Source organism: Gossypium hirsutum, chromosome D12 (assembly GCF_007990345.1).
Source record: "Gossypium hirsutum isolate 1008001.06 chromosome D12, Gossypium_hirsutum_v2.1, whole genome shotgun sequence".
NCBI classification, from domain to species: Eukaryota; Viridiplantae; Streptophyta; class Magnoliopsida; order Malvales; family Malvaceae; genus Gossypium; species Gossypium hirsutum.
The window spans coordinates 37,171,077-37,190,002 of NC_053448.1; the positions used below are offsets into that span (position 1 = coordinate 37,171,077).

The 18,926-nt window shown below is 38.1% G+C and overlaps 1 pseudogene; it reads right to left on the bottom strand.

Moving 5' to 3' along the window:
* Positions 1-4,947: 4,947 nt before the first annotated feature.
* On the bottom strand, positions 4,948-5,645 carry LOC121224534 (uncharacterized; annotated as a pseudogene).
* Between the last annotated feature and the right edge of the window lie 13,281 nt (positions 5,646-18,926).

The window sequence follows — 18,926 nt, forward strand, 5'->3', positions numbered from 1 at the left end:
AAGATATGCAAAGGATCTTCAAAAAGAAAAAAAGTACAATCAAAAAACAATTTATTTCCCACATGTATTCACATGATGGGGTATAGCTACAAATTAATTACTGAAAAAGGGTAAATTACACCTAAGGTCACTCAATTATTAGTAAGTTTACGTTTTAGTTATTCAACTTCCAAAAGCTACAAAATGGTCATTGAACTATTCAAAAGTTCTCCAAATGACGATTCGAACAATCGATATAGTGGATCAGTACCCATCAACGAGTAGAAGAACATATCTTAGATCCAAGTTGATCTGATGGTTTAGTGTCAGAAATCAGAGATCAAAGAAGAAAGCTGTTTGGATTTTGGTTCACGGATTCGTGATGCTCAAAATTATTTCATAAAAAAAAACTGAATTGTAAAAGAAAAGAGGAAGGAGAGTTTTCGATCGGTGTAGGTGGTGTGAATAGAGAAGACCATATAACAATGATTTTAATAGTTCAATAACCATTTTATAGCTTTTTGAAATTAAGTTATCAAAACGTAAATTTGTTAATAATTTGATTAAATTTCTTTTGAGGGAAAATGATTTTAATTTTGGGTAAACTATTAAAATAATCACTTTTGTTTACCTCAGGTTACATTTTAATTTTAACAAATAAAAAACATAGAAAAACTACGTTAAAGAAATAAAAAAGGGAGGAAAACAGTGGGAGAGCAGAAGAGAATGAAAATAAATAAAAATAAAAAGGAAAGTTAAAAGAACATAAAATAAAAAATTTTAAATTGCTCAAAATAAAAAAAAATATAGGGACCAATTGTAGAATTTAAGCTAAAATTTTCATTTGAAATGATAATTTAATATGTCACATCAGCTTACCGTTACACCGTTAACGGCAATTAATAGCTCAGTACTAAAATAATAACCGATAACGTAAGTGATAAACGACATTTCAAAGCAAAGTGACTTGATTTACTTATAGTTTACCTTTTAATTTTTATTTCTCTTGTACAGTTGAGTTTTTGAACTTTTGATTATTTAATCATTATAACCCCAAAACCAAAAGCCTTAGAAACCCCCCCAAAATGGAGGCTGGGGACATCATGTTTAATTATAAATTCTAAGGTCCATTTTCATTTAACGACCACCCTTACCTGTTATTCTAACATTCATCCTTTTTGTCCAAATTTTTTCGTATGCGAGTTAGAGAACCCAAGTCTGTGCCAAATCTCATACATATTGTTTGTCTTCTCCAAAAGTAGCCGAGTCACGTGTAAATGTCGGTTCAGCCTCAGAAGTTTCAGTCTTTCATGGTCTAACTCGACCAACTATTATTCAAGTTATTTGGACAGGATTTAAGTATGGCAAATTGTAGCCCTTCCTGTTTTATCGTTGCATACATTACCTTGATCGGTTTGCTCAAAAACAACCCCACTTTGCCATCAATTCATTCAATGTTCATCGCCTGCTTATTACAAGTGTCATGGTTGCTGCAAGTTCATGGATGATATGTAAGTCTTCGATTTGGGTTTTCCTTATTTTTTTGGTTTGCTTTTGTTGGAACTGTAATCCATTAAAATTCCCAGAATTCAAACTAAGTTGCAGGCAGGTGAATCTGGTTTTCTTTGTGATATGTTAAGGTATAACTTAGTACGAGAAATTATCCTATATGTTAGATCAAAATTAAATTGATTCTTCTCTTAAAAAATTTATCCACTTTAACATGAAGTAGACATAGCATGTCACGTATCATTGTTAGTTATTCTGTCAATCTATCAATTTGCTGGTTACTGATTTGGAATAATTTTTGATATTTCAGATATTATAACAATGCTTATATGCAAAGTGGAGAATCACCGAACAGAAATGAATACCTTGAAGGGTTTCTATTTGGTTGGGTTTCATTTAAATGTAGCCCCAATTTTTCAACTTACTTCTTCTACAAAGAGAGATCATGCGCAACCACCACAAGTATGCAGAATCACATTCAGTCTTGAAGGTCATTAAAAGTCACTATGTTCAATGAAGAAGAATCTCTACAAAACAACAACAACAATTAGCTTTAAGGACACCTTTGTAGAGGTAGATGTAGAATAGTGATTTTTATAGCATTTATCATCATCTGTGCATAAAACCCAATGTTGGCCTCTCTTTCTTTCTCTTCTTTTATATTTTTTTGTATTGTGGTTTCCTTTTTTGGTTTTTGGATCTCAAATTGTTTATGTAATGTACAGATGGGTTTCTTCTTACATCTGTCTGGTTATATATCAAAAAGTCTCTTATCATCAATTTCTCCAATTTCTTTTGCTTCATCATTGTGCCCTTTTTTTTATTCTTTTTAGTGCTGAGGAAATTCCTATTAGCTGTAAATTACATCTTATAATAATCTCTTTATACTACTTGATCAACTCTAACACCTTGGACTTGGATTCTCATATGGAAGTTTCCTTTTTCTTCATGTAACTGCTACTTTTGGGATAAAACTAATATGGAAGTAATTGTTCCTATACGTTATATTAATCTCTGTAATTAGATGAAAAATAAATTATGATTTGTTAAAAATTTATCCATTTATATTATTAAAAATTTGTCCCTATATGTCAGAATGAGGTACATATGTACGTTACGTGTATCATTAATTACTCATTTTTTTAATATAAAATTAAAATACATTTGAATTTTATATTGAGATGTCTATAATGCTTTTAATATCTTCAACAAGCTAAGATTCTTATAAAAAATCTTTATGGAAGGTGGCATTGTGTATATGACTGGACAGCATTAGGGTGGGACAGTGCTGTATTGGTGTGGCTACAATACTTGGTAGAGGATGACAATGTGGTGTATTTGGCACTCGTATTTTTCATTTTGGAAGGGACATGAGACAAGGAAATGTGCATCCAGATGCAACACTATGATGGTCCTGCAAATATTAGTTTACAAGATAGGTTCAAATATATATTTATATATACGAAAGAAGAGTGGCAGCTGCTAATATGTTTGTATTGGCCGTCACTACAGGTTGAGCTTATAGGCTGCCAAATATTTGTCTGTAATTGTTAGATATGACAAAAGTTTCATGTGACTGTCAAAAGATGAGTTTAAAATATTTTAATAATATCTTCATTTGAATGAAACCATGATCAAATGCTTGTTGACATAAATTTAATTGTGTTATTATCATCTTCTTCTCTTAATATTGTATAAATAATAATTTATGATATGATGATGTATGTTATATAACTTTGAAACTGGATGCTATTGTTAAAGTCCAAAAAATTATAGATGGTCACATGTAAAAGTTCCAAGATTTTTCTCAATTGGTTAGGGATAGGTTGGCTGAATGTGGGACATGGAACCAAAACATACCATTTTCATATTAGTTAGCCTAACTGAGCCACTTAGTCGTTCACCCTATAATATTGGGGCCTTAGCTCAGCAACCGCATAACTTAGCCAACTGGTCCGAGCAAGCCAGAGCATTTGCCCCTATCTAATATTAAAATGGGTCTCCTGCACTTTTTGTCATAACTTACCACGCATGAAATCAGGTTTCTAGCATTACTCTCAATGAATGGAATAAAGCTCCAGGGAGTGATGGTTTAATGCCAAGTTTTTTCAAGCTAGTGCAATATATTTTTTAATACTAGAATCTGCTGGGATCTTTCAATTCTACTGTGCTTCTCAAGGTACCGATTTTAGACTTATTTCTTACTATTCAACTCTTTATAGTGCATTAAAGATAATTACCATGGAATGAAAGTCGTCTGCCTTTTATCATAAATGAGAACTAAAGTGCATTTATGGAGAGTAGAATTTAGTTGATAATTACTTCTTGCATTAGCGTTATGAGAGGAAACATTTATCTTCGAGATAAGCTATTAAGGTGGATACTAGGAAGGCTTTTAACTCTGTTAATTGGGACTTTATTTTTTCAAGTTTTAAAGGTGTTGGGGTTTTTTGATGTGTTCTGTCAGTGGATTTAGTAACTGTTAATGGTGGTTTGATAGAAGATTCTTCTAGGGAAAAGGGTATTAGGCAAGGTGACTCTTTATTTCTTTACTTTTCATTAATATAATGAATGTACTTCCCTGGGAGCACAAAGTTTTTCAGTATTATCCAAGATGTCGAAAGCGTTAACTAACACATCTGTGTTTTGGCAGATGATTGTTGGTTTTTACAAAGGGAACAACAGAGTCTATTGCTGCCATTAGTATGTTCTTTGACTTCTTTTATAATATTTTTTGGTCCATAAGGGCTAGTGGAGAAAGTCACAACTTTAATAGTCTTTGTTTGCTACCAGACTTCAACTTTTGCAATTGGTTATCCTTAGTATTCAAAATTCTCGGTGTAGCGTTATGTTTCTTCCTACCAAGGTTATTAAGAAAGTTACACATTTTCTTTGGAAAGGTTCAGCAAAGGAAGCAAAAGTGAGTTTGGACTGGATATGTCATTCCAAGGCTGAAGGAGGGCTTGGAGATAAAAACCTATTTCTTGGAATAAAGTTTGTATGACGCAAATCGTGGTAGGGTGGATGAAAGCAAGGTTCCTTTGGATTGATTGGGGTTCATCTTTACATTCTTAAAGGTCGTAGTGTGTTGCTAGTCCAAACTCAATCATGTCATAGTTGAGCATGCAAAGTCCTTGACATAAGATTATTTGGGGTAATTTTACTATTCCTTGACATACTATTGGTCCATATATCAAACCTAATTTTGATATAACTATTTGTCAAAAGGAGACATTAGCAATTAATTGAAGCCACCTAGGGTAATTGGGTACTACTTTTGGTTAGGTATGGTCTGATGAAAGGAATTAAAGTTAAAAGCAATCCATGGGGGGGATTAGTTGAAAAGTTTAATAATACTAAAAGGAGGTTAGTTCTCAGTTAACACCCTTTTACCAATACTTTAAAAAAAGCCCAAAGGAAAGACAGATAGCTAGCTGGAATAATGTTACAGCCATTGACTAAACAAAACTTAGGCAACCCAATGTTAAAGATTATGTTCTGTAACAACATATGTCTCTTACATACGATCCGATGTACAATAATTATCCTTTTTGAAGACGATGTGAAGAGCTGAATCAAACACCGCAGTATAAAGGCACGGAAGCTGCCGCTATGACGTACCGGAACCTGACCGATTCGTCGGGAGTAACGGCGAAAATCGCCGAACCGTAAGTGACGATCATGGAAACGGTGGCAATAATAATTTCAAAATGGAAAGGGAACCTATGAGTGAGAGAGATGATAACAAGTATGGAAGCAGAGAGAGCGAAGGTATTGGAAATCAAGAAAACATAGTAAGCTGCTGACTGAGATGCATAAATGGCTCTGCCGGCATGGTGTCCGTTGTCGTTATCTTGCCATACGCCGCCAGGAGGGTTGACACCAGCTTGGAAAGTAACGGAAGCTATGAGGGCAGCAACTACTAACATAATGTTACGGACATCGCCAGGCTTGTCTCTGCTTCTTCGTACTGGAAATGCTTGTACCAGCTCTGCTGTGCTTAATCGGTTTAACATTTTTAGTAAATTGATGGGAACGACAAGGGAGGAGATAGTTGTGTATATATAAGGGCCACGATGGGATTGAATGGGTCAGTCAACACGGAGGGAAAGGTTTTATATATGGTCAGTCAACACGTTATCTTGCCATAACACCATCTTTTTTATGAAAACGGGTTGACTTGGATTTTGAAAATAGAATGAAAACGGGAGTCGCTACCAATCTTTTTTTGATGAGGTATGATCGGGTCACCTTGAAAAGTGGTTGTTTTTAATAAACGATTTATTTTTATTAAAACAAGATTTTGGTCTATGAATTCAAAAAAACGGGTTCGGGAGTCGGTTACGCACGAGGAAGGATTAGCACCCTCGATACGCCAAAATTGGTACCTAGTTGATTAATTACTGTCTTAGTATCGAAAATTGAAAATTTGAAGAGTTTTAAAAATACGATCCTTAAAAGAAACTCTGATAACGTGAATTGAAATATAAGATTCTCTTGTTCCGAAGGAATATCACATCCAGCACGTTAGGAACGATACTCTAAACCATCGAAACCAAGATCACCTTATAGTTTAATGAAACATACTTTGAAGCTTTAAGGGATATTTGGCTATTTAGTCGAACGAGAAATCGAATCCAGCACGTTAGGGCACGTTTTCTCGATTTTCCAAACGCGAAATATTGCCTTATTTAAAGTTTAAAAAGGATATTTGGCTATTTGGTCGAACGAGAAATCGAAACCCAGCACGTTAGGGCACGTTTTCTCGATTTTCCAAACGCGAAATATTGCCTTATTTAGAAAAATTTTCCTTTTGATGTTTGGTGTTAATGCTTGACAAAACAATAACGAATACGACAAGGTAAGCAAAGTAAAGTGAGTAACAACAATACAATAGGCAAATGAAATGACGAGGCGATTACATAAACAAAGCAACAAATAAATAAATAGAACTAACATTTTAGAAAAAGCACAAGTGTACATGAATAAATAAACAAACACCAAATAACAATGATAACATAAATACAATTATGTAAAAATGTATATGCATGTATAATTTTAAGCCATAAAAATAAGAAATGCATATAAATTATAGAATATGAAAACATAGATAAATTATACATATATAAAAATGGTAAGTATTATAAAAATAAAATGTAAATATGTGTTTATATATATTTACAATTGTGATAATATAAAATATATGTATGTGAATTATAAATATGTGAATATACAAAAGTATTTTAAGAATATAAAGAATATATAAGTATGTATATGATGTAAATATGTATAATATATGTAAGTATATAAGAATTATGAATTATGAAAAATATATTTAAGTATGTATAAGTACGTATATATACATAATATGAATTAAGATGTATGTATTTATGCCTATATCTATGTATACATAAAATATGAAATATAAAATATAAAAAGTATATTTATAATAAATGAAAGTATGTACGTAAATATATATTATAAAAATGTATCAACAATTTGAAATTATGATATTAAAATATTTTAATATAATAATATATAGATGATGACATATAATTTAAACCAATAAATAAATAAAATAAAAAACTTGAGATAAATATTAGTTATCTAAATAGTTTAAAATAAAATATTAAAAGAAGTCTTAAATAATAAAAAGACAGTTTAAAAATATATAAAATAGTGTAAAAGATCAAGGGTGCAATTGAAATCATAATAAAACAAGGGGAAAATATAAAAAAACAAAGAGGAAAAGGGACCAATTGCCACGCGCTGAAAGTATCAGGGAGCGAAGAAGAAAATATCCCAAACCCTTTAGACGCGGCATTTCAAGGCGAGTGATCGCACATAGTCAGAGGACCTGCTGAAGCAGAGACAAAACTCGCGGGCCAAATCGAAAGAAAAAAATGGTCAGATTGCATCTCAGCGCGAATGGAGGGACCAAACGCGCAAATTACCCATTAGGGTAAGAATGCGCAGGTCTTCCCCTCAAATGGCGCTTTTTATTTGGTGCATTTAAGAAAAATTCTCATTCTTGCCTTTGTTTTCTTTTCCTTTTTAGTTTCAAAATCATTCCTTTTTTTCAAACACCGACCTTGGGTTTCTTAGCCTCCAGTGCACCGCCGCAGCCATGAAGACCTGTGCCGACGACGGAGGAAAAGAGGTCAAAGACCTCGCTTAGATACCCCGAGGGCTGAACCCTTTAACCTTAAACAAGAAAGAGGAGATTCTCAGCACCCTCTAGATCCGGCGGTCGCAAAGGAGGAGAACCCTCCGTGAGCCGATCCCGGCGCTTCCTCGGTAAGTCCCTCTCCCTTTTATTTTCACGTTTTCTTTGTAAAAATTTCGTAAAAAAATGCGTAGATAAATAAATGAAATAAATAAATGATAGATGATAAGAAACGGAAATCAGAAAAACTAAAGAAAACAATCAGATTTCTATCAACCTTTTAGAATCTCAGTTCTCTATTTCTTGATTCACTGATGTGTGTTCGTAAAAAAAACAACGGTGAGATTCGGGCTTTTATAGCCGAATCAAAATGATTTTTCTTCTTTATTATCTGTTAACTATTATTATTGCTCGCGTGCTTCCTTTTTGCCATTATATTTAATTTTCGCAGGTGTCAGACGCGTGGACGACCGGTGGTAGGCGAGCCTTGGCCGGTGGCGGCGTGTGAGGAGCTGGAGCGGCGTACCTGGCAGAGGTGTGCATGCGGCTAGGGCTAGGTTTTTTTTTTGCTGAAACAAATTTTAATTTACTGGGCTTTGGGATGTAATTTTTGGGTTATTTTCATTTGTTTTGGGTCTTTAGGCCTAGGTCAAAATTGACCTGTTACAGCTGCCCTCTTTGCTCATTGTCGTGTAACGAGAATGAAGCAAAGACTTTTGACGGGTCAATTTTGTCTGGTCTCGTCGAATCTTGACTTCTTGGTGCCTTTCTTCTTCAAGTAGCCTCATTCAAGTCTACTGTGTCTTGTTGCTTTAGTCCACTTTATTGCACTTCAGAGAGATACGTCTTTAATCTACTCTACTGCAACTCCATGAGGATGAGATTTGTGGTTTTAGTCTACTCCACTGCTGCTTAGGGAGATAGGATCTGTTTTTCAATCCACTTCCTACCAATATAGGAAGGCAGGATATGCTATCTTCGATCTACTTCACGCCAATACATGAAGACAAGATCTGCTTTCTTCGATCTACTTCACCACCAGTATGGGAAGACAAGATCTGCATCTTGGATCCACTTCTATCAATATAGGAAGATAGGACCTGCTATCTTCGATCTACTTCACGCCAATACATGAAGACAAGATCTGCTTTCTGCGATCTACTTCGCCACCAATATGGGAAGACAAGATCTGCATCTTCGATCCACTTCCTACCAATATAGGAAGATAGGATCTGCTACCTTCGATCTACTTCACGCCAATACATGAAGACAAGATCTGCTTTCTTCAATCTACTTCGCCACCAATATGGGAAGACAAGATCTGCATCTTCGATCCACTTCATGCCAATACATGAGACAAGATCTGCTTTCTTCGATCTACTTCGCCACCAATATGGGAAGACAAGATCTGCATCTTCGATTCACTTCATGCCAATACATGAGACAAGATTTGCTTTCTTCGATCTACTTCGCCACCAATATGGGAAGACAAGATCTGCATCTTCGATCCACTTCACGCCAATACATGAAGACAAGATTTGCTTTCTTCGATCTACTTCGCCACCAATATGGGAAGACAAGATCTGCATCTTCGATCCACTTCCTACCAATATAGGAAGATAGGACCTGCTATCCTCGATCTACTTCATGCCAATACATGAAGACAAGATCTGTTTTAATGACTTCAATCCATCCCATTGCAACTTCAAGGGTATAGGATCTGTTCCTTTGATCTGTTCTCTGGGGAATATGACCTATAAAATCAATTTTATGGACCTATTTACGGCTAGTGTTTAGGATGACATGATCAGAGTGGATCAAATGCTCCTAACTAGATGTGTATGAATGATATTTGCAGAATGTCATGAGAATGATCCCTTTTTAAATGCTTAGGTTGTCATTACTCGAAATTTATTAAAGGTTCTATCACCGCCCCTTCTCGTTCAGCTGGTATCTTTGACAGAAAAAACCAAGGAAATAGTTGCAATTTAGACTATTCTTCCTCCAATGCTTCTAACCCTTAAGTTTGGTCAGTTCTAAACAATAGTCCTGTTTCAGGTCCTCGTACTATTTAGAAGCTTTCAGAGTAATATGTAGAACTCCTTCTGCTTGAATATTACCAGTCCAGTAATCATTATTTTAATGAAAAATGCTTTAAAAAGATTATCAAGATGGACAAGATAAAATTTTGCTGAGAGCAAAGCTCGAAATGAATAAATCAATCAAGATAGCAAATTTTGCTGAGATATGATGAAAAAGATTATCACAATGAATAAGATGGAACTTTATTGAGAGCAGAGCTCTAAATGAACAAATAGCAAATTTTGCTAAGATGTAAATAAGATAAAAACAGGTGCCCAGATATCGCAGCATGAGCTTCTCCGCACAAACTCTGTGTTTAGAAGTCCTAAAAGACTTTGTTGATGCCCCAAGATGTAGCATCTCTCCTTCTTGTTAATTCAGAGAAGACAAAACTACTCTATGCCTCATCTTTGATCGAAAATTTGAATTGCCCATTCCTGGGTTTTCAATTCAAAACCCCTTTGGTCTCAAGGTGCCCTTTGCGGGTTTTCGCCTTGGCCTCTCCCTTTTTTTTTTTAGGCAAAGTACCTCTTCACTGAATTCGAATTCACAGGATTGGGCAAGCTTTTGCCATCCATCCCAGTTAAAATTAATGCCCCTCTTGAAAAGGCCTTTTTTACTACATAAGGTCCCTCCCAGTTTGGCATCCACTTTCCTCTGAAGTCTTTTTGTATGGGAAGGATCTTCTTCAGTACCAAGTCCCCTTCATGGAAGTTTCTAGGACGAACTTTCTTATTGTAAGCTCGCATCATTCGTTTCTGGTACATTTGACCATGACGGATAGCTCTTAACCTCCTTTCTTCAATCAAGTTCAGCTGATCATATCGGGATTAGACCCATTCTGCTTCGTCTAACTTTAGTTCTAAAAAACTCGGAGAGAGGGAATTTCAACCTCAATTGGTAGCACTGCCTCCATTCCATAAACCAAAGAGAATGGTGTTGCCCCGGTAGAAGTCCTGACGGACGTTCGATAAGCATAGAGGGCGAATGGAAACTTCTCGTGCCAATCTCTATAGGTCTCAGTCATTTTCCCCACAATCTTTTTGATATTTTTATTGGCTGCCTCCACCGCACCATTCATCTTCAGACGATATGGCGATGAGTTGTGGTGCTTGATCTTGAATTGACTACAAACATCTGCTATCGTGCTATTATTCAAATTTAATGCGTTGTCAGATATAATCCTTTCAGGCATTCCATACCGACATATGATTTCCTTCTTTAAAAACTTGCTGACAGCTACCTTTGTGACGTTGGCGTAAGAAGTAGCCTCTACCTACTTAGTAAAGTAGTCAATCACTACAAAAATGAAACGATGTCCGTTTGAAGCCTTTGGCGATATCGGCCCAATGACGTCCATGCCCCACATGGAGAAAGGCCATGGGGAAGTCATGACGTGAAGAGGTATGGAGGCACATGAATTTTGTCTCCGTAAATCTGGCATTTATGGCACTTCTTAGCATATTTGATGCAGTCTCCTTCCATGGTAGACCAATAATATCCAAATCTCATGATCTGTCTGGCCATTGTGAAATCGTTAGCGTGTGTTCCACAAATACCATCATGGACTTCTTCCAAGATCTGCTTGGCCTCCACAGCGTCCACACATCTTAACAGCACCTGATCTTTTCCTCTTTTGTACAGGATCTCTCCATCTAAGACGTAATCACTGGCCAGCCTCCTCAACATTCTCTTGTCATTCTCAGTTGCTTGGTTTGGGCATTCACGATTTTTCACGTATCGCAATATGTCCTGATACCAAGGTTGTCGTCCTTTTCTTCTTCCTCGTCAATGTTACAACAGTGGGCTGGAGCATCATAAATGCTCATTTGGATAGGCTTCACATCCTCTGGTCTATTTACTTTCATCATGGAAGCCAATGTAGCTAAAGCGTCGGTCATCTGATTCTCGTCTCGTGGGAGATAACAAAAAGTGATGTCGTCAAACTCCTCAATCAATTCTAGGACTAGCCTTCGGTAACTAATCAACTTAGGGTCTCTTGTTTCCCATTCGCCTTTGACTGATAAATTACCAATGCCGAATCCCCATATACCTCAAGTACCTTGATTTTGCGTTCCATAGCCGCACGGATTCCCATGATACATGCTTCATATTCCGCCATGTTATTTGTGCAATCAAAATCTAGTTTACTGGTGAAAGATAATGATCACCGTTTGGAGATACCAAGACTGCCCCAATCCCGTTACCCATGGCATTTGAGGCTCCGTCAAAATTTAATTTCCAAGTATTGCCTTCTTGTGTGCTTGCTTCAGTAGTTGCCACATACATCAGATCCTCATTTGGGAAATCAAAGTTCAAAGGCTCATAATCGTCCAGGGCTCTACTTGCTAGAAAATCTGCTATCGCACTCCCTTTTACAGCCTTTTGATTCACATAGGTTATGTCAAATTCAGATAGTAGAATTTGCCATCGGGCCATCCTTCCGTTTAGAGCAGTTGACTCCATCATGTATTTCAGAGGGTCTAACTTTGAGATTAACCAAGTCGTATGGTACAACATGTATTGTCTCAATTTCCGAGTAGTCCAAACCAATGCGCAACATAATTTTTCAATTGGCGAATATCTCGTTTCGCATTCAGTGAACTTCTTACTGAGATAATAGATCGCTCTTTCTTTTCGTCCTGACTCATCATGTTGGCCGAGCACGCACCCCATGGAATTCTCAAATACTGCCAAGTATAGTATCAGTGGCTTGTCAGGGCAAGGTGGCATCAGTACTGGGGCGTTGGACAAGTAATGTTTAACTTTTTCGAAAGTTTTCTGGCACTCCTTATCCATACACTTGGATTGTGTTTCCTAAGAAGACGGAATATGGGGTCACATTTCTTAGTTAATTGTGAAATGAATCGAGCGATGTAATTTAGTCTTCCTAGGAAACCCCGAACTTCTTTTTGAGTACTTGGCGGAGGTAATTCTTGTATGGCCTTAACTTTGTCTGGGTCAATTTCAATTCCCTTTTCGCTGACTAAGAATCCTAGCAATTTTCCTGATCTAGCCCCGAAAGTACACTTAGCTGGGTTAAGTTTTAGCTGGAACTTCCTTAACCTTAGAAACAGTTTTCTCAGAACTTGCACGTGTTCCCTTCTGTTCTGGATTTTGCGATCATGTCATCAACATAAACTTCTATCTCTTTATGCATCATATCATGGAATAATGCTACCATGGCTCTCTGATACGTTGCTCCTGCATTTTTCAATACAAAGGCATCACTTTATAACAAAACGTCCCCCACATCGTTACAAATGTGGTCTTCTCCCTGTCTTCAGAAAGCATCTTAATTTGGTTGTACCCGGAGAAACCATCCATGAAAGAGAACAGTGAGTATCCGGCCGTGTTGTCTACTAAGGTATCGATATGAGGCAGTGGGAAATTATCTTTTGGGCTGGCTTTGTTCAAGTCTCTGTAGTCCACACACATTCGCACCTTCCCATCTTTCTTAGGAACAGGGACTATATTGGCTACCCATTCTGAGTACTTGACCACCTGTAAGAAACCAGCATCAAATTGCTTCTTAACTTCTTCCTTTATTTTTAGCAAGACATCAGGCCTCATCCTTCGGAGCTTTTGTTGGACTGGTTTGCATTCTTCCTTTATAGGCAATCGGTGTACCACGATATCAGTACTTAACCCTGGCATATCTTGGTAGGACCATGCGAAGACATCTTTAAACTCTTGAAGCAACTCAACAAGGTCTTGCCTTGTTTCCTTGGCAATGCAAGCGCCAATTTTTACATCTCTGCCCTCTTCTAAGATCACAACTTCTACTGATTCCTTATAGGGTAGAATTTGTTTTTCTTCTTCTTCCACCATTCTTAACAAATCCGGAGATAAAACGCTGTCTTGGTCACCTTCAAAATCTTGAGGATCATCTATACTCATGTCTTGTTCAAATAGAGACTCTGAATTAGTAACAGCGTCGCTCATCTCATTGATATCTGAAGACCTGTTATTGGAACAAATGGAGGCCCAAATAAAAGAATCTAAGAATACTTGTATGCATAGTATGATTATAAAGGGAATGAAATGAATGAAAGAATATTTGCTCAAGATGAAACTGAATGATAAGTTTTCACTGAAATTAGATTTTGGACATGTGCCTTTTACAAAAGATTCTTATCACCCCCAGGCTTAAGGCAACAAGTGTTCTGAATATTACTCTGAATTAGTTCTAAATGTTACAGGGATCTCTTCTGCAGTCCAGTTATTCAGAACACTTCTAGGTTCGTAAGGACGAATGCCCGATAAATTCCTTTCCACCCTTTCTTCCGCGGATATGGCATTGATGTCCAACCTCTCAATCCTTCCTTCTACAACCTCATCCTTCTCTTCAGGGTGGACAATTCCCCCTGAAACAAAAGTCTTAGATATATGGGGAAAGGTTATCGGTCCCCACTTGGCTTCTATCCCGCCCAAATGTGCTCTTCTCTTTTCTTGCTTTTTCTCCATCTCCTTCCTCCTTTCCCTCGCATTAAGCTTATATCCCAAACCATAACGGTCCTGTTTGTTAACCAAGATCGGTACTTCGACCCTTCCCTGGAGGTATTTTCCAAATCCTCTTCCAGGCAATGCTCCCTTTCCCATCGTTAGCTGTAAGCTCATTGACGTAGCTTTGGATATCTTAGGCTCTGGGATTTTGCTCATCTCGATTACAAATGTGGGATTTACGAATTCCAATGATCGAAATGAACATTCTATCGCTTCACTATCAGCCTCTATGTATGGCATATCATCGGTGACTGATGCAATGATGTCTTCTTCTGCACCTATAGTCACCAATCGACCCTCTACCACTAATTTTAACTTTTGGTGAAGTGACGATGGTACAGCCCCTGCAGAATGGATCCAATGCCTCCCCAATAGGCAATTGTAAGATGGTTTAATATCCATTACCAAAAAGTCCACCTCGTATGTATTTGGACCAATCAATAGGGGTATCTCGATTCTTCCCATCACTTTTCTCTCAGTGCCATCAAATGCTCTCACTATATTTTGGCATGATTTCATGTGAGAACTGTCCACAGGTAGCCTGTTTAATGTGGACAGGGGTAAAACATTCAGGGCCGATCCATTGTCAACGAGTACCGCCGGTAGTATACACCCCTTGCAACGGGCAGTGATGTGCAAGGCCTTGATAGATCCCATACCACCTGGCGGGATCTCATCATCGTTGAAGAAGATGAAGTTATCAGCATTTATATTGTTAACCAGACGATCCAATTTGTTTACTGAGATATCTTTAGCGACATAAGTATCATTTAGTACTTTTATCAACGCATTACGATGTATCTCTGAACTTAGAAGTAACTCGAGCACTGAGATGCGAGCCGGTTGCTTATGCAATTGTTCCACCACACTATACTCGCTATGCTTCAAGAATTTTAGGAATTCTCTAGCCTCATTTTCAGTCACCGATGTGTTAATATGCGGTTCAATTTCGGTCGTCTTCGTTTTATCTTGTTCAACCGCCAAGGTTTTTCCTTTTATAGGCTCCCTTTTTGTATTTCCCGAGTCGTAACGTTTTCCACTACGCGTATAGAAGCCTGCGTCATTACCCTCTTCTGAAGCATTTATCGGGTTCTCCTCTCCCGTGATCATCACATTGCAGTCATAATTTCAAGGAACCTTTTTGCTATCCTTGTAAGGAAAGGCTACAGGTTTTTGGTTATGACCCTTGGCGCCAGTTGTATTCCAGATCCTGTGCTTGTTGGCCTTGAAATAATCACCACCGGGTGATTTTGGGCCTTTCCCGTAGGCCCCTCCTCCGAGGCATAAACTTCTCCTTTTTCAAGTCCTTTGATCTCTTCATAAAATTCTAGCTCTTTGTTGTTCATCAGATTTTGTACCATGGCCTTGAATTCAGTACAGTTTTGAATGTCATGGTCTTCTTCAGCATGAAACTCGCAGTACGTCTTCGTTCCTTCGGGCCTTTCCTTTGAATCTTGTTTGATGAGACCTCCTTCTATCATTTGTCTCCAAACCCAACTCAATGGGGTTTTTATCTCTGCAATGTCGGCTTTGATTCTCTTTCTCCCACCTTCGATTATTGCGTTTACCCCTTTATCAGAATGATTGGGTAACGGATTCGTGCTACGTTTGGTCCTAATGGGTTGTCAAACTTCACGATCCCCATCTTAATGAACCTTTCCATCGCCTTTTTAAACCCAGTGCAGTTCTCAATTGAGTGCCCTGGTATCCCTGCATAGGATTCACATTGGGCATTCGTGTCATACCATTTGGGATATGGAGGTTGCATGGACTCTAGATAAAATGGAGATACTATGTGTGCATCAAATAACTTTTGATACAGTTCCCCGTATGTTATTGGAATGGCCGTGAATTGAAGTCTCTCTGTATTAGTCCTTGTGTTGGGCCTTGTGTTGGGTTCCTGCCTTGAGGGGGCTTGGTGACTAGTGGTTATCATTTTTGGAGGGCCAACAGTAATCGGTTTTGAATTGCTCTTGCTATATGTGCTTACGTTGTTTACTTCGCCCTCTTTTTTCCTTAGGGCTGGTCTTTTGAAGTTTTCCCCCGTGTCAATTTTACCGCTCCTTACCGCGTTCTCAATCATTTCACCGGACATTACCATATCCGAGAAGCTCTTGGTAGCACTCCCCAACATGTGGTTGATGAACGGGGCTTTCAAAGTGTTGATAAACAACATGGTGACCTCTTTTTCCAAAAGGGGTGGCTGGACTTGTGTTGCCACTTCTCTCCATCGTTGGGCGTATTGCTTGAAATTCTCGCTAGGCTTTTTTTCCATGTTTTGTAATTTAATTCGATCGGGTGTTATATCCGTTACATGACTGTATTGCTTCATAAAAGCTTGCGCCAAGTCTCTCCATGAACTAACTTTAGCACGACTCAGTTGGTTGTACCATTTGGCTGCAGATCCGATCAAACTGTCCTGGAAGCAGTAGATTAACAGCTGATCATTGTTGACGTATCCTGTCATTCTTCGACAGAACATAGTTATATGAGCTTCAGGACAACTAGTCCCATTATATTTTTCGAATTCCGGCATCTTGAACTTAGGTGGGAGTACTAAATCAGGGACCAAACTCAGATCCTTGGCATCAACCCCGTGATGATAGTCGATGTTCTCTATGGCTCTAAATTTTTCCTCTAACCATCTACATCGGTCCTCCAGTTGTTTTGGCAGGTTCATTCTTGTTTTTTCTGTTTCTGCCACGTCATCGAGATCCGGGACCACAGGATTAGTGGGATTATCCCCGGGATTAGAACCTGAGCCCATTTGAAAATGCACTGGTACCGAGGCACCAGCCAGATATTGAGGTCCAATGGTAACCGGTACCCTCTGTGGGTACACCTCTGGTTGTGCTTGGATGTTAGTTGGGGTGAAACCTGGAGGATAAACAGGGTCATCGTGATCCTCCCCAGCATCAACTACGGGGTCTTTTCCTTTGTTATTCCCTCCAGCCAATAACTGCTTTAATTGGTTCATCACAGTGTTCTGGGATTCTAACATGTCCTGCTGGATTTTTTCCAGTCGTTCATGCATCTGATCTTGCATCTCTCGTTGCAACTGTTCCAATCTTTCCAACCTTTGATCCATTGCTTTTGTTTGGCGACGAGTACCGTAGTGATATTTGATTAGATTTTTGTTGGTTTCCAGGGTAACTGTCATAATTTAATTTTATTAGGGTCATTTTATGAAACTTACTGCATATGATGTAATGCAAATGTATGAGATGAATACAAAAAGAGGCATTGATTCGAATTCAATTTCATTAGAAAACTCAACTAGAAAGCAAATTTCTTTACATAAAATAAATTACATATACGGCTTCGCCTTTATACCCAAAGCCTTAACCTTCCTAAGAAGCCAAGCTAAATCTCGACCTCGGCTTGATTCTGACTCATATTTTAAACCCAATACATCGGCCTGAACTGCTAATATTTGCAGATGATCAGCCACTTCCCGCACTTGAGTCACAGCTTTGCCCAGAACGTAATCTCTATCTCTAATCTGACTTTGAGAATGATGGAATTGCTCTTGCCATTGATCATTACTCCTCTCAAGAAGCTCCATTCGTAGCTCAGAATTGTGTAATGCGTCCTCAAGCTCCCCTATCTTTCCTTTCAGTTCTTCGATCTTATTTAAGCTTGCTCTTAATTCGATCATGGAGTTGCGACTACGGTACGAGTGAAGTGACTTTTCTAGCTCTGCCACCTTAACCTTTAATCCTGCCTTCTCATTTCGGCACTCTAACAAACTCCTTTCCAAAGTATTTTCTCGAGCTCGAGCATCCTGAAATTTCTTTTCCCACTGATCGGCCCTATTCTTTTCCTCATTGATCTCTTGTCGCCACTGCTCTGACGTTTTACCCAAACCGACAGTTCTCATTGACAATTGCAGCTTCTTGTAATCTGTTTTTAGACTATCCAAATCCTCTTCAGCCTTGTTCTTTCCCTTCCTTAATTTCTCGGCTTCTAGCTTGTGGATATCGATGTCTAATCCCAAATGCATTCTTTCTTCTTCTAGCTGTTCTATCCTTTTTCCCAACTCAGAATTTCTTTTTTCAAAGTCTCGTTTGATGATCTCTAATTCTGATGGAGCTACTTGTAGATGCTCCTCTATAGACTGAACGCAATCTTCCCTCGGCTTAGGGATGTTGTCATTGACTCTTTTACTCCACCACCCATAATATTTGGGAGTTGTCATCGCTCCTACGGTAAATCTTTTCATTCGGTGAACCTGTTTCCAAGCGTTAGATATTTCTCGAGTTTTTCTCTTGTAGTTTTCATCCTTATAAGAAAACTCACATTGAGCCAGCCCTTGTGTTGCTGGTATGAACTGTCTCGATCTATATTGTCTTAATACGAGTAAAGGGGCATAACCGACAGCTCCCCAAATTCCAAGTAAAGGGACCCAGTCGAAATCCCCACATCGATACAGGATATCGTCTGGTACCATCCAAGGAGCTTTCCATTCAACATCATCCTCCTGAAGATTTTGGAGAATCGTCATCCACTTCTCTTCCGTGATGTCATCTCGTCTTGGTGTAGCAACTTGTTCCTTCAATGGGGAATAGTCTTCTGAGAAGACTCGATAGAAGACATTTTCCACCTTCCAAAAGTGACTATAGAACCACACCGATAGTAGCTGTGCGCATCCGATGAACCTTCCCTCCCCTGCTCTTCGACATGC